Genomic DNA, 12,249 nt, shown 5'->3' with positions numbered 1-12,249 from the left:
ATGGGGGTGTCTTAGGTCAGATTACCCAGGAAACAGACTCAGATGAAGTTTTGGTGCAGGTTTGTGGGGGAGTCCTCTTGAGATGGACACCTCTGAAGGATTTGAAAAAAGCATGATTAGGCAGATGGCGAAGTTGACCTGTGATGCATTCTAAGAGATGTCTCAGCTGATCTTATGGGAAGCTCTGCAACTAGGATGGCCCTTCAGCATATCCAAGAATTGAGGAAACAGGGCCAGGCCTTCGTGCCCTCACATCGACCAGTCATTAGACGTTGGCTGCCTCTGGATGGGGCATGACTGTGGGCAAGGCGGCTTGCTTATGCAGAGGGCGATTTCCAGAAAGGGACTCAGTCATGAGCCTTCAGCAGGTAATGCTCCTTGCAGCTTCATTCCACACCTGGTGCCCCATCACTGCATCCACTACACAGGCTGAGGGCTGGGGCCAAGAAGCCATTAATTATACATTAAAATCTGTTGACATTCCTTTACTCGGGACTTTTTTCCTTGTGGTTAAGAGATCATCCTTGTGCTAGAGGCTAAATATTTTTTTACGTAGGAGCCCTCTGAAAGTTCTGGGTGTGGCCAGCGAAGACTAGTAATTAATTGTAAAACTAAAATGCACAATATTTCCAGTCATGTCATTACAAGCATAAGGGAAGGAGGAACTAGAACCAGCTGTACACTTAATGGAAAATTACTGATAGATGATGTGATGAGAAGTAAGTCTGAGACAAGCCTGGACATTTTATGTTGGAGGAGCTGATTTCTACAGAGGTGCATGTGGTTCCTGTAACCTTCCTGGACATTTTTCCCCTTGAGATTGTCTGTGTTTGTTTGCTGGAACTAGCAGAGGAGTTATGAATATGGAATATGCTCCACAGCTGTATGTGTTCCTTAACACTTGACTGTTAATTAGTATGGTTAGGTTTAATGAACTCATTTCATAACGATATTGCCTGCCGAGAATTTTATTAGGTACTAAATTCTTAAATCTAATAATGCAAAACATACTTGTAAAGTGTTAGTAATGGTCGCAGGACTTTCAGATAGTAAAACACTGGAAGGTTAAGTGTAATAGATTAATTAAATAAGAAAGCCCAAACTACTTTTCAAAGTGACTCCATAATGATACTTTGTTTTAACGAATAAAGCAAGCCATCTCAAGAGCCATTTGTGTGTTTTAGTTTAAAAGCTGCATTTAAAGCTAGCAAACTTGCATCAGAGGAAACACAAACACAGCAAAATATTCTGCTTGGCAAACAGAGTTTTGTTTTCTGTACTGATCCATTAAACTGAATAACTTGATTTCTTAGGAAGTGTCAACAGTATGTTTCTTTCACGTGGAGAAACCAGTGGGAACTCCCCAATCAACTCCTAAACAGTAGCAGCTTGTATCAGCAGCAGTCTACGTGAGCATTTGGGAAATGTTTTCAATTGCTTTAATTGCATTTTAGTGAAATGGCACAAATTTCTTATTACAGCTTTTTCAAAGTAAGCAATTCATTTAAATTGGCTAAATTTTTAAAATTGTTTATAAATATTCTTTATGTGATATAGTCAAAATTATTTTTAGCAAACTTTTCAGGACAATAAATGTTTTGAAATTCATTTTCCCAACAAATTGTTTGGACCTGGGAAAAGGGTGTCCCTCAATTTTCCCATTTGCACAATAAGGAAAGAAAAATGCCAATTAAGAGTGATAAGGCAGTGTGTGATTAAGTATACACATTTTTAAGTTCTCCAGGGTCAGCAAAGGCAGTTTTATATGAAGATGAGTTTTACGGATTTTGTTTGTGGAGAGGTAATTACTCCAAACAGGAGTCTGGAGGGAAAATAATGAACTCGTTTCCCACTCCCAATGGATTGTAGAGGAATAACTTTTGAGTTTCTGATTTTTTTTAATTGTTATTCTGTTACGGTTCAATTTCTCCCCTTTCGTCCTCTTCTATACAGCCCCCGCCCTGCTCCCACAGTCAATTCTCATACTGTTGTCCAGGTCCGTGGGTCATTCATACATGTTTTTTGACTTGTCCCTTCCCCTTCTTTCCACCCTTATGCCCCTCCCCCTCCCTTCTGGTCCCTGTCAGTCTGTTTCATGTTTCCACGCCTCTGGTTCTATTTTGTTCGTTAGTTTATTTTGTTCATTAGATTCCTCTTATAGGTGAGATCATATGGTGTTGGTCTTTCACAGACTGGCTTATTTCAGTTAGCATAGTATCTCCACTTGCTGAAATATATATTTTTTTAAAGCCTAGAAGTTGTGATTCCCAATGGAAACCATCTCATCACTTTGGGAAGGCACATTGGTTAGGAATGTGATTAGTTCTCTTAGTTCAGGCATCAAGCATTCTGGGGTAAGTGGTTCAATGATGCTTTCACTGAGCCTTTTTCTTTTTCTTTTTTCTCTTTCTCGTCTGGATGTTCTGCCGTCCTTAGAATGCTTGCTGCCTCAGGGTTGCAAGATGCTCTGCCCACGCAGGTGTCGCTGCATTTTCAGGTACCACATTCCTAGCATGAAGAGGAGAGAAAAGGGAAGTAGGAAATGGTGGCATCAGTATCAAGGAAGCAAAGCTTTCCCAGCAACATCCGATATTTGTTTTGTTGGCTACATAGTAGTTCACCGTATTGATGTAGCACAATTTAGTTCTGGGATAGATTTTACAGGGCTATTATGGCACCCGTTTTGAGAATAAGAAATATCTTGCAGGAAAAGAATGACCTTCAGCTTTCATATCTTGTAGCTGATGTTGACTTAGTGTTTGTCAGGCTGCCCAGGTTTCTAGTTTTTCTTCGCTCATTGCCCTCATCTTCCAGGCTCAGGCTGACCCTAATGTTTAGCTCAGGTAAAAGAGAGGTAAAGAGTGAGCTCCAAGCAGTCTGGGCCTCAGCATCTGCTCACACTGGCTGCCAGACAGGCTCCAACCTAGTGTCCCAGTTCTGATACCCAAGTCCCCACACTGCATTGTTTCTTGGGCTTGACTTCCTGCCTTGTAAACCTACCAGCTCTCAGTCCCTAGAGGACCTGCCCTGCCTAGTTCTTTTCTGCTCCGGTCTAGGGAGGGAAATCCCATCTTTGAGCTTCTGCCTAATGGCTGCGGTTTGCCGACAGACTCACTGAATGTTGCCTCAGGCTTCATTGTATTGCCAGTTCCTATGATACCAGATCACTGGTCCGGCCTCTACCTACCAGTCCACCGACACCACCAACACCACCAACACCACCTCGCATGAGCACACTCGCATGCGCATTTTGGTCAAAGTTATACATGTTTTTAAAGATCAGATGTTCAAGATTGAAAAACAGCACTCTTCTGTCCACCCCCCTTCATCCAATTCTTTTCACAAAGGTGTTATGTAACATGTAATACTTGTAGCCTTTTCTTCTCATTCACCTCCGTAATTTATAACTTGCTTCTATCGCTGTTTCTTTCATTTTACTTCAGTTGATTTTTCTACAAAAGAATATGTGGACTTAGTGCCTCTCCCCAAATACACACCCACTTCCTCTTTACCTGTTCTCCTAGTCATGATTTCTGGTTAGCTCAATATTCACCTTTCTTATTACCTAGAGAAAATACACTTTCTTTCTTAAGTCATTTTTACTCATTTTTACTTGGTCATCAGTTATGTGCAGCCTAACCCAACACACTGTGTTTCCGCTTTTCTTGTGAACACCCTCTTTTGGGTGGATTTCCTCCTCCAGTGGCTTCCTGAGGAAGGGTAAATGACAGCTAAATGTTTTGAGAAATCTTAATTCTCCTTCCATTTGATAGTTTGGGTATAGAATTTGCAGTTGAAAAGTATTTTCTCTTGGAATTTTGAAGTGATTAATGAAGTGTCTCCCAGCACCCAGAACTGCTATTGAAAAAGTAGGTGCCATTATGATTTCCAATCCTTTGGAAACAGATATCTTTCAGTTCTAAAAACTTTAAAGTTATATCTCAGGGTTTTCTCTTTGTGTTTGGCTCTCTATGTTAGATGCTGTCTTCAAATATTGCTAATTGTTTTGGCTGTCTTTTCCTATTTAAGAGTAAGGCACAACAAAGGTGTTTAGAAAGTGTTGCGCGTGTGCACATGCATTCAGCAGAGAAAGACTTCTGGTCAGTGGGCTTCACCGTGGGGTGATCTGAGAGGGCTGTTTCTTTGGGGGACCCCTCTCTCCTTTGCCCAGTATACGCAGGTGTGTTCTCTTGACCCAGGTAGTATTTCTAGAGGGACAGCCTTCAGTCTTCCACCTCTACAAGGGATCTCAGAGGTGAATGGTGGGAAAGGGGCCAATGGTCTGGTCATCCAATATGTGGGTTTTCACTTAATTCCACAGTTTGAGAATGTCATCCTTATCTTCTGAGTGGTGGCCCTGAATCCAGAATCAATTGGGATTGAGTACTGTAAGGAATCAACCTCTAGCTTTCTGCCTGGGTTGGAAGGACTGGACTGCTGGGCTGGAGATGTGAAATACGGGTTTTATAGCTTCTTACACACACTTTTACCCTCTTGTTCTGAGCTATTATCTGCTCTCCTGTTTTGGAGCCTGTCCAAGGTTCTGCTTTATTCTTCCTTTCTGTAGTAATCCATCTGCCTTGCAACTTCCAAAATGTAATTGTTCTCATCTTCTCTTCTGTTCTTTTTGACATTGTGTAATTGATCCTCATTATTTCTGATCATTGTGTCCCACAAAGTCACTTTAGACCCTGAATTAGTAAATACTGAGCCATTTCACTAAGGGGAAATGTGGAGCTAGGCACCTGCGAGCCTCACTGACTAACCAATCCATAACCTTGTGTTATGTGTGTTTCTGTTTAGAAAAACTTTATTTAATATATTTTATTGATTCACTAACATTGAACTCCTGGCCGACAGCACTGTAACTCATGCCTGAATGAAACTTATCCAGCACGCGTGTTTTCTTCATAAGGCAGCTTGTCACAAGCGTGACAGCCTGCTTGTGCTTAGCAGCACTAGACAACACTGCAGCATTTACAGTTTCAGATCGTTTTCAACAGCAAAATCACCAACAAAAGCACAAAAATAAGAAAAACACATCACCACATAGACTATGAAAGGATAATTTTTTACAGTGTAAGTGCTGAAACAAAAATGCTGAGTGTCGCCTTGCTCAGCCTCAGTTGGGAACATGAGCATCAGGAGATCCAAATTTTTCACCACCTTGAGGGCATCATGAGTACTGACTGTGGGGCTAGAAAGGAGTTTCAGAGGGGAGGAAAGGTCCCAAATACGGACTCCGTGAGTAGTGAAGATTCACTGTAGTTGTATGTAGTTGTATTTTTAAATTCCTTTTTCTTTTTATGGTAGTTTCAGGAGGGAGTGAGGGGAAATAGGTAAGGTAAATAAGCCCCTGGCATCTTCTTGTCTACAGTGACATGTCAGATTCTTCTAGCTCGGTCAGCCTCTTCCACCCCCATGCATCCCCAGTGGGCTCATCCAGGTCCAGGCCCCAGTGTTCCTCGGATGACACAGGCCCTCTGCAACTAGTTGGGCCATGCGCCACCATCCCACAACATACTTATGGTAATGTGTAGGTTTTTCATGTAGCCTCTCGTCAGTGGTGTGCCGGAGCTGGCTCCTACTAGCTCACAAAAGCCAATGGCTACATTTTCAGGAATTCTGTGAAGCCATGTTAAATGTAACCATTAGTAAAAACTTTAAGCCCATAAGCTTACAAGTAAGTAAATTATATTAACAACAAAGCTAATAAATACTCAAAATTCATTGCTGCCTAATTAGCTATTACCTGTGCTTGAGGTAGTTTGTCTCTTGTATCTCTGCAGTAGAAAGGCTGTATCACGGTGTGCTATTGTGCACCTCTTCCAAATCCGCATTCAGTGACGTGGCCATGATGGTTTCAAATCAGCAGTGGCAGGAGTGTTTTACTATGGAACTCAGCAAATGCTTCACATCTGGGCTTTTTCTCTCCACAGAGCCCACCCCAGCCATCCAGCCCATTGTTAATTCACTGGCATACTCCTGTAGCCTGAAAATGGCATGGAATTGAATAAAAACAAAAATTAACTGACAAAGGCAATGGGGAAGGAGCCAGTACCTAGATACAAATATATGCATTAGCTACTTGCGTTTTTACTGAGCAGAAATGAAGAAGAAACTGAAGTGAAGAGTGGTAGAACAGAGTCACAGAAAAAGAATCTGGGACGTTTTTACAATATATTACAAAGGGTCTAGCCAACTCTTTGTACATATCAGCTAGGAAAAGCTGAAGTTTCTATAGTTAACAGATGGAGATTAAAAATTATTGATACATAGTTAGAATCATACTGCCTAGGAAACTCTATATGTGTAAATAAGAAATGATTGGCCCATATAGTATGTTATTTCCATGCCCAGTTAACACTGTCGTGAAATTAGAGTAAAGGGTCAAGTTTCCCATGAGCAATAGCTCTAGGGCAGTTTGTGGAAGTAATTATTCCATAAAAATCTAGGAGGAAAAAATTATATTTAAAATTCTTTTACAGATTTCTACCAGTCGTAGATCTTTGTGAAGTTCAGGACACTGGCTTATAATGTAAAGTCAGTAAATATTTTTGGAAGGTTTAAATGTGTTAGATTTAACTTGAATGCTTCATTAGTGTCCAACCTGTGGCCTGTGGGCTGCATGCATGCAGCCCAGGATGGCTATGAATGCAGCCAACACAAAATTGTAAATTTACTTAAAACATTATGAGATTGTTTTGTGACTGTGTGTCACGGTGTATTTAATGTGTGGCCCAAGACAACTCTTCTGCTTTCAGTGTGGCCCAGAGATGCCCAAAGGTTAGACACCCCTGGTGGAATTTGTTGATTTCAAAAAGCAAAAAGAGCTAGTGTACTGATACATATCCTAACAAGGCAGCTAATGGGACATGGTGGAAATCAATGTAGGAGATGAAAATAGAAAACAGGTGTGCTGCTGTTCTCCCTGGTTACCGCTGTCATGGAAAAAAAACTGCTTACATTTTTAAAAGAGAATAATTCTGCTTCATATTCACAAGCTCATCCCTGTGCCTTGGAAGGCACACCTCTGGNTTTACAGATTTCTACCAGTCGTAAATCTTTGTGAAGTTCAGGACACTGGCTTATAATGTAAAGTCAGTAAATATTTTTGGAAGGTTTAAATGTGTTAGATTTAACTTGAATGCTTCATTAGTGTCCAACCTGTGGCCTGTGGGCTGCATGCATGCAGCCCAGGATGGCTATGAATGCAGCCAACACAAAATTGTAAATTTACTTAAAACATTATGAGATTGTTTTGTGACTGTGTGTCACAGTGTATTTAATGTGTGGCCCAAGACAACTCTTCTGCTTTCAGTGTGGCCCAGAGATGCCCAAAGGTTGGACACCCCTGGTGGAATTTGTTGATTTCAAAAAGCAAAAAGAGCTCGTGTACTGATACATATCCTAGCAAGGCAGCTAATGGGACATGGTGGAAATCAATGTAGGAGATGAAAATAGAAAACAGGTGTGCTGCTGTTCTCCCTGGTTACCGCTGTCATGGAAAAAAAAAACTGCTTACATTTTTAAAAGAGAATAATTCTGCTTCATATTCACAAGCTCATCCCTGTGCCGTGGAAGGCACACCTCTGGGCCTGCTGTCATACTGATGCTTTGCTCTTGTTCCAGACTCTGGTTTGGGGACTCGATAGTGTAATGTCTCTGAGGGAAGGAGAATTGCTGTCGGGTTTATATGTTAAAATTTACTTCACAGAGGTAATCTTGGCATGAAGTGTTATTCTTTGAAGTAAATTGAAAGACTTCATAAAGTTGCTCCAGGGATAAGGTAAAAATATTTTTATAAGTTGTTTGGTATCATCTAAAAATAGCAGAAATTGTACAAGTAGTCTTACCAGATTTCTTTTTTCCCATCCTTTGTTCTAACGGTTACTAGTTTGTGTCTAACTTGTCTTTGGTGCTGTTGTTGCGTCTGCTTTTTTTCCCACGGACAACATAAAACCACTCTTCCAAATTGCATTGCCTAGTGTCGAGTGTGGGTAATCTTTGGAGGATTCAATGAGTTCATTTCTTTTTTAATCAAGATATAATTCACATAATATGCAACTTGCCATTTAAAAATGTACAGTTCAGTGTTTTTAATATATTCACTCTGCTGTGCCACCGTCACTGCGAACTCATTTCAGGACATTTTCATCACCCCCGGGAGAAACTGCATACCTGTTTTTGATCCTTTTGGATGTATACCTAGAGTGGATGTGCTGCTGGGTCATGTAGTAATTTTATGCTAACCTTTTCGAGAACCCACCAAAGTGTTTTCCAGCAAATAAATTTTAGATAGTCACTCACCCTTATGTCCTTCATTGTCCAGTTCTCCTAAAAATGCCCATCCCTCTCTGGTTCATTGTGTCAGTTGTGATGTTCTGTGGGAGATGTGAACAGGAAGCAATACGTCCGACCTCTGTGATGAGATGCTACTTGAAGTAGCATGGGAAATAGCTGCTTTTTGCTTTGTTCTGTTTGTCTACAGTTTGCCAGAAAACATTGTTTAAAGACCCTCATATCCCCAGAATTGTAGTGTGCAGATTCATTTCTGGTTTCTGTGTCTGTTCTGCCCTTGCCTTCATAAACAGCCGCATTCATGTTTTCATCTCTTGGTGATGATGATGATGACATCACTACTTGTTGGGTGCATTCCTACTGCAAGGCACCATGCTAAGAGGTTTACATGTTCTTTAATTTAATCCTCATAGTACACTTTCTGAGATGGATATTTTAAATTCCTTTTTACTTGTCCAGACCAAGGCTTAAATCAGTGAAGAAATTCCAGAGTTCCAGCCAAGATGGAGGCATAGGTATGTGCTTTGCTCCCTCGCACAACTGAAAGAAGGATAACAACCAATTTAAAAACAAAAAACAACCAGAATTGCCATAAAATCAAACTGCATGGAAGTCTGACAACCAAGGAGTTAAAGAAAAAGCATTTATCTGATAAATGCTTTTTCAGAAGCACTCCAGACTGATAGGAGGAGCAGAGAGGATGAGAGGCAAGGTGGCAGCTGGTGGCAGATTGGGAACCCCAGCAGACCGGGAACCCCAGCAGACCAGGAATCCCACACTCGTGCGTGGATAAGCTGGGGGGAAACAACTAAAGAGCAAGACGAACCATGAAACCCAGGGTTCCAGCATAGGGAAATAAAGCCTCAGAACCTCTGGCTGTAAAAATCTGTGTGAGTTGTGGGGGTGGGAAAAACTCCCAGCCTCACAGGACAGTTCATTGGAGAGACCTACAGGGCCCTAGAATGTACCCAAGCCCACCCACATGGGAATCAGCACTTGAAAGAGCACAATCCCTTTGTGGGAACGGAGGGAAAGGACTGAAACTGGGGCGAAAGCTGAGCAGACTAGCAAGAAGCATTGTTCCTTCTCTGACCCCTCCCCTACATGCAGCACCACAACCCAGTGAAGTGGGTTGCCCCACCCTGATGAATGCATAAGGCTTTGCCCCTTAGAACATAACAGGTGCACCAGACAAAGAAATATGGCCCAAATCAAAGAACAGATAAAAATTTCAGAAAAAGAACTAAGAGATGAGGAAATAGATGATTTATCAGATGCAGAGTTCAAAACATGAGTAATCAGGATACTCACAGAAATGGTTGAGTATCGTCACAAAATGGAGAAAGCGAAGGCTATGTAAAGTGAAATGAAGCAAAATACACTGGGAGCCAACAATGAAAGGAAAGAAACCAGGGCTCAAATCAATAATGTAGAGCAGAAGGAAGAAATAAACATTCAACCAGAACAGAATGAAGAAACAAGAATTCAAGAAAATGAGGAGAGGCTTAGGAACCTTTGGAACAACTTTAAGCACTCCAACATCTGAATCATAGGGGTGCCAGAAGAAGAAGAACAACAGCAAGAAATTGAAAACTTATTTGAACAAATAACGAAGGAAAACTTCCCCAATCTGGCAAAAGAAATAGACTCCCAGGAAGTCCAGGAAGTTCAGAGAGTCCCAAAGAATTTGGACCCAAGGAGGAACATACCAAAGCACATATTATTAAGTTACCCAAGATTGAAGATAGAGAATTTTAAGAGTAGCAAGAGGAAAGGAGACAGTTATCTACAAAGGAATTCCCATAAGGCTATCAGCTAATTTCTCAAAAGAAACCTACAGGCAAGAAAGGGCTGGAAAGAAGTGTCTCAATTCATGAAAGGCAAGGACCTACATCCAGGATTGCTCTATCCAGCAAAGCTTTCATTTAGAATGAAAGGGCAGATAAAGTACTTCTCAGATAAGGTCAAGTTAAAGGAAATCATCATCACCAAGCCCTTATTATATGAAATGTTAAAGGGACTTAGCTAAGTAATTGAAGAAGATCAAAAACGATAAACAGTAAAATAATAAACTCACAACTATCAACAACTGAACCTAAGAAACAAAAACAAGAACTAAGCAAACAACTAGAACAGGAACAGAATCACAGAAATGGAAATCACATGGAGGGTTATCAGTGGGGAGAGAGGGGGAGAGAATGTGGGGAAAATGTCCAGGGAATAAGTAGCATAATTGATAGGCACAAAATAGATGGGGAGGTTAAAAATAATACAAGAAATAGAGAAGCTAAAGAACCTACATGTACAACCCATGGATGTGAACTAAGGAGGGGGGTATCCTGGAGGGAGAGGGGTGCAGGGTGGAGGGAGATACAGGGGAGAAAATATTGGGACAACTGTAGTAGGGTAATCAATAAAATGTACTTTAAAAAAATTCCATATTGCTGGAGGCTGACAGGACAACATTGCTAGCTGGGGTCTCCCATTCCTTGGAAAGATTAACATATGAGAGTATAGCTACTTAAATGTGGTTATTTTGATTCCAGTTTGTACTGGACCAACTTGGTTTGAAAACCAAGACCATGCCTGTACCAAATAAAAGGAAAAAAGAAAATGGCCTTAAACAAAACCACCATGTAGTCTCAAATTCTATACCTAAAATATATACATGAGGAGGAATGACCCCAAAGCAGCATAAAATCACCTTCTGACTTCTTTAATACTTAGGTGTAGTATTTGTTATAAGTTGCATTAGAAAGATTATTTTTTATTTTCACTTTAGTATATAACATTTAAATGTCCTTTACCCCTGCATCACAAAACTAGAAACATGTACACTAATGATTACTGGCTTCTAGATCCCCAAGATAAAAAGTTCTTCCTCTTCAAGATTCATCATGGTTGTAGATTTTTAAGTATAGAAACTGTTTTGTGCCTCAATGGATTTCACTTGCTGCATTTGGTACAAAGAAAAATCGCTGCTTAGGCAACAATGGTATACTCTGTAATGGCGTTTCCTTAAATGAAAATGGGGCCACTAGTGGCGTAGTAATACACAGCTCTACTTTATGAAATATTACAGGTTTTCCAAAAATGCTTACAGATTTTAATACTATTATAGGATCTTTAGAAAGATACATCTTATGCAAGAACATGAAAAGGCAATTCATGAGATAAGAAATAGAAATGGCCAATAGGTAAATAAAAATCTGTTCAACCTCTAGTTGTCAAACAATGGAAACTAAAAATGAACAATAAATTCTATTTATTTATTTATTTACTTACTTATTTATTTATTATGGAACAGATGTATGCACATGGTATAAAATTCTAGAATACGAAATTATATGCAGTCATACAATCAAAGGTATATTTCCCTTCTCCAGTGTTATCCTCCAGCTACTCCATTGTCCTCCCCAAGGTCAACTATCACTATCAGTTTTTTATGGACTGCTTCAATGGTTGTCCATGAACATGGGAATATGTCTACATATATACTTACACATTTATGTATCATATATATGTGTGTGTATATATAGAATGCATAGATGTGTAATATCATGCACAATGTTCTACACTTTGCGTTTTTTCCCCATAACAATTATTCTTGTAAATTTTTTCATATCAGCACTTATATAACTGCCTGGTAGTTTATTTTCTTCCTGCCCTGGCTGGTGTAGCTCAGTAGATTGAACACAGGCCTGTGAAGCAGAGGGTCGCTAGTTCAATTCCCAGTCAGGGCACATGCCTGGGTTGCAGGACAGGTCTCCAGTAGGGGACACATGAGAGGCAACTACACATTGATGTTTCTCTCCCACTTTTTCTCCTTCCCTTCCCCTCTCTCTAAAAATAAATAGAATATTTTTTAGAAATTAAAAAATTAAAATTAAAAAAAAGTAGCTCCAGTTTTTGCAGAGGAGACTGTAGAGACTGAGAGAGGTTCAGTAA

At 40.3% G+C, this 12,249-nt stretch overlaps 1 protein-coding gene across 2 annotated transcripts in view; it reads left to right on the top strand.

Moving 5' to 3' along the window:
* Positions 1–12,249, top strand: part of MCC (MCC regulator of Wnt signaling pathway) — a 403,428-nt gene that overhangs the window by 39,397 nt on the left and 351,782 nt on the right. The window lies entirely within an intron of this gene.

This window comes from Sturnira hondurensis, unplaced genomic scaffold (genome assembly GCF_014824575.4).
Source record: "Sturnira hondurensis isolate 20B ecotype Veracruz unplaced genomic scaffold, ASM1482457v3 Scaffold0021354, whole genome shotgun sequence".
Classification (NCBI taxonomy): Eukaryota; Metazoa; Chordata; class Mammalia; order Chiroptera; family Phyllostomidae; genus Sturnira; species Sturnira hondurensis.
This window is presented reverse-complemented; position numbering and strand designations above follow the sequence as displayed.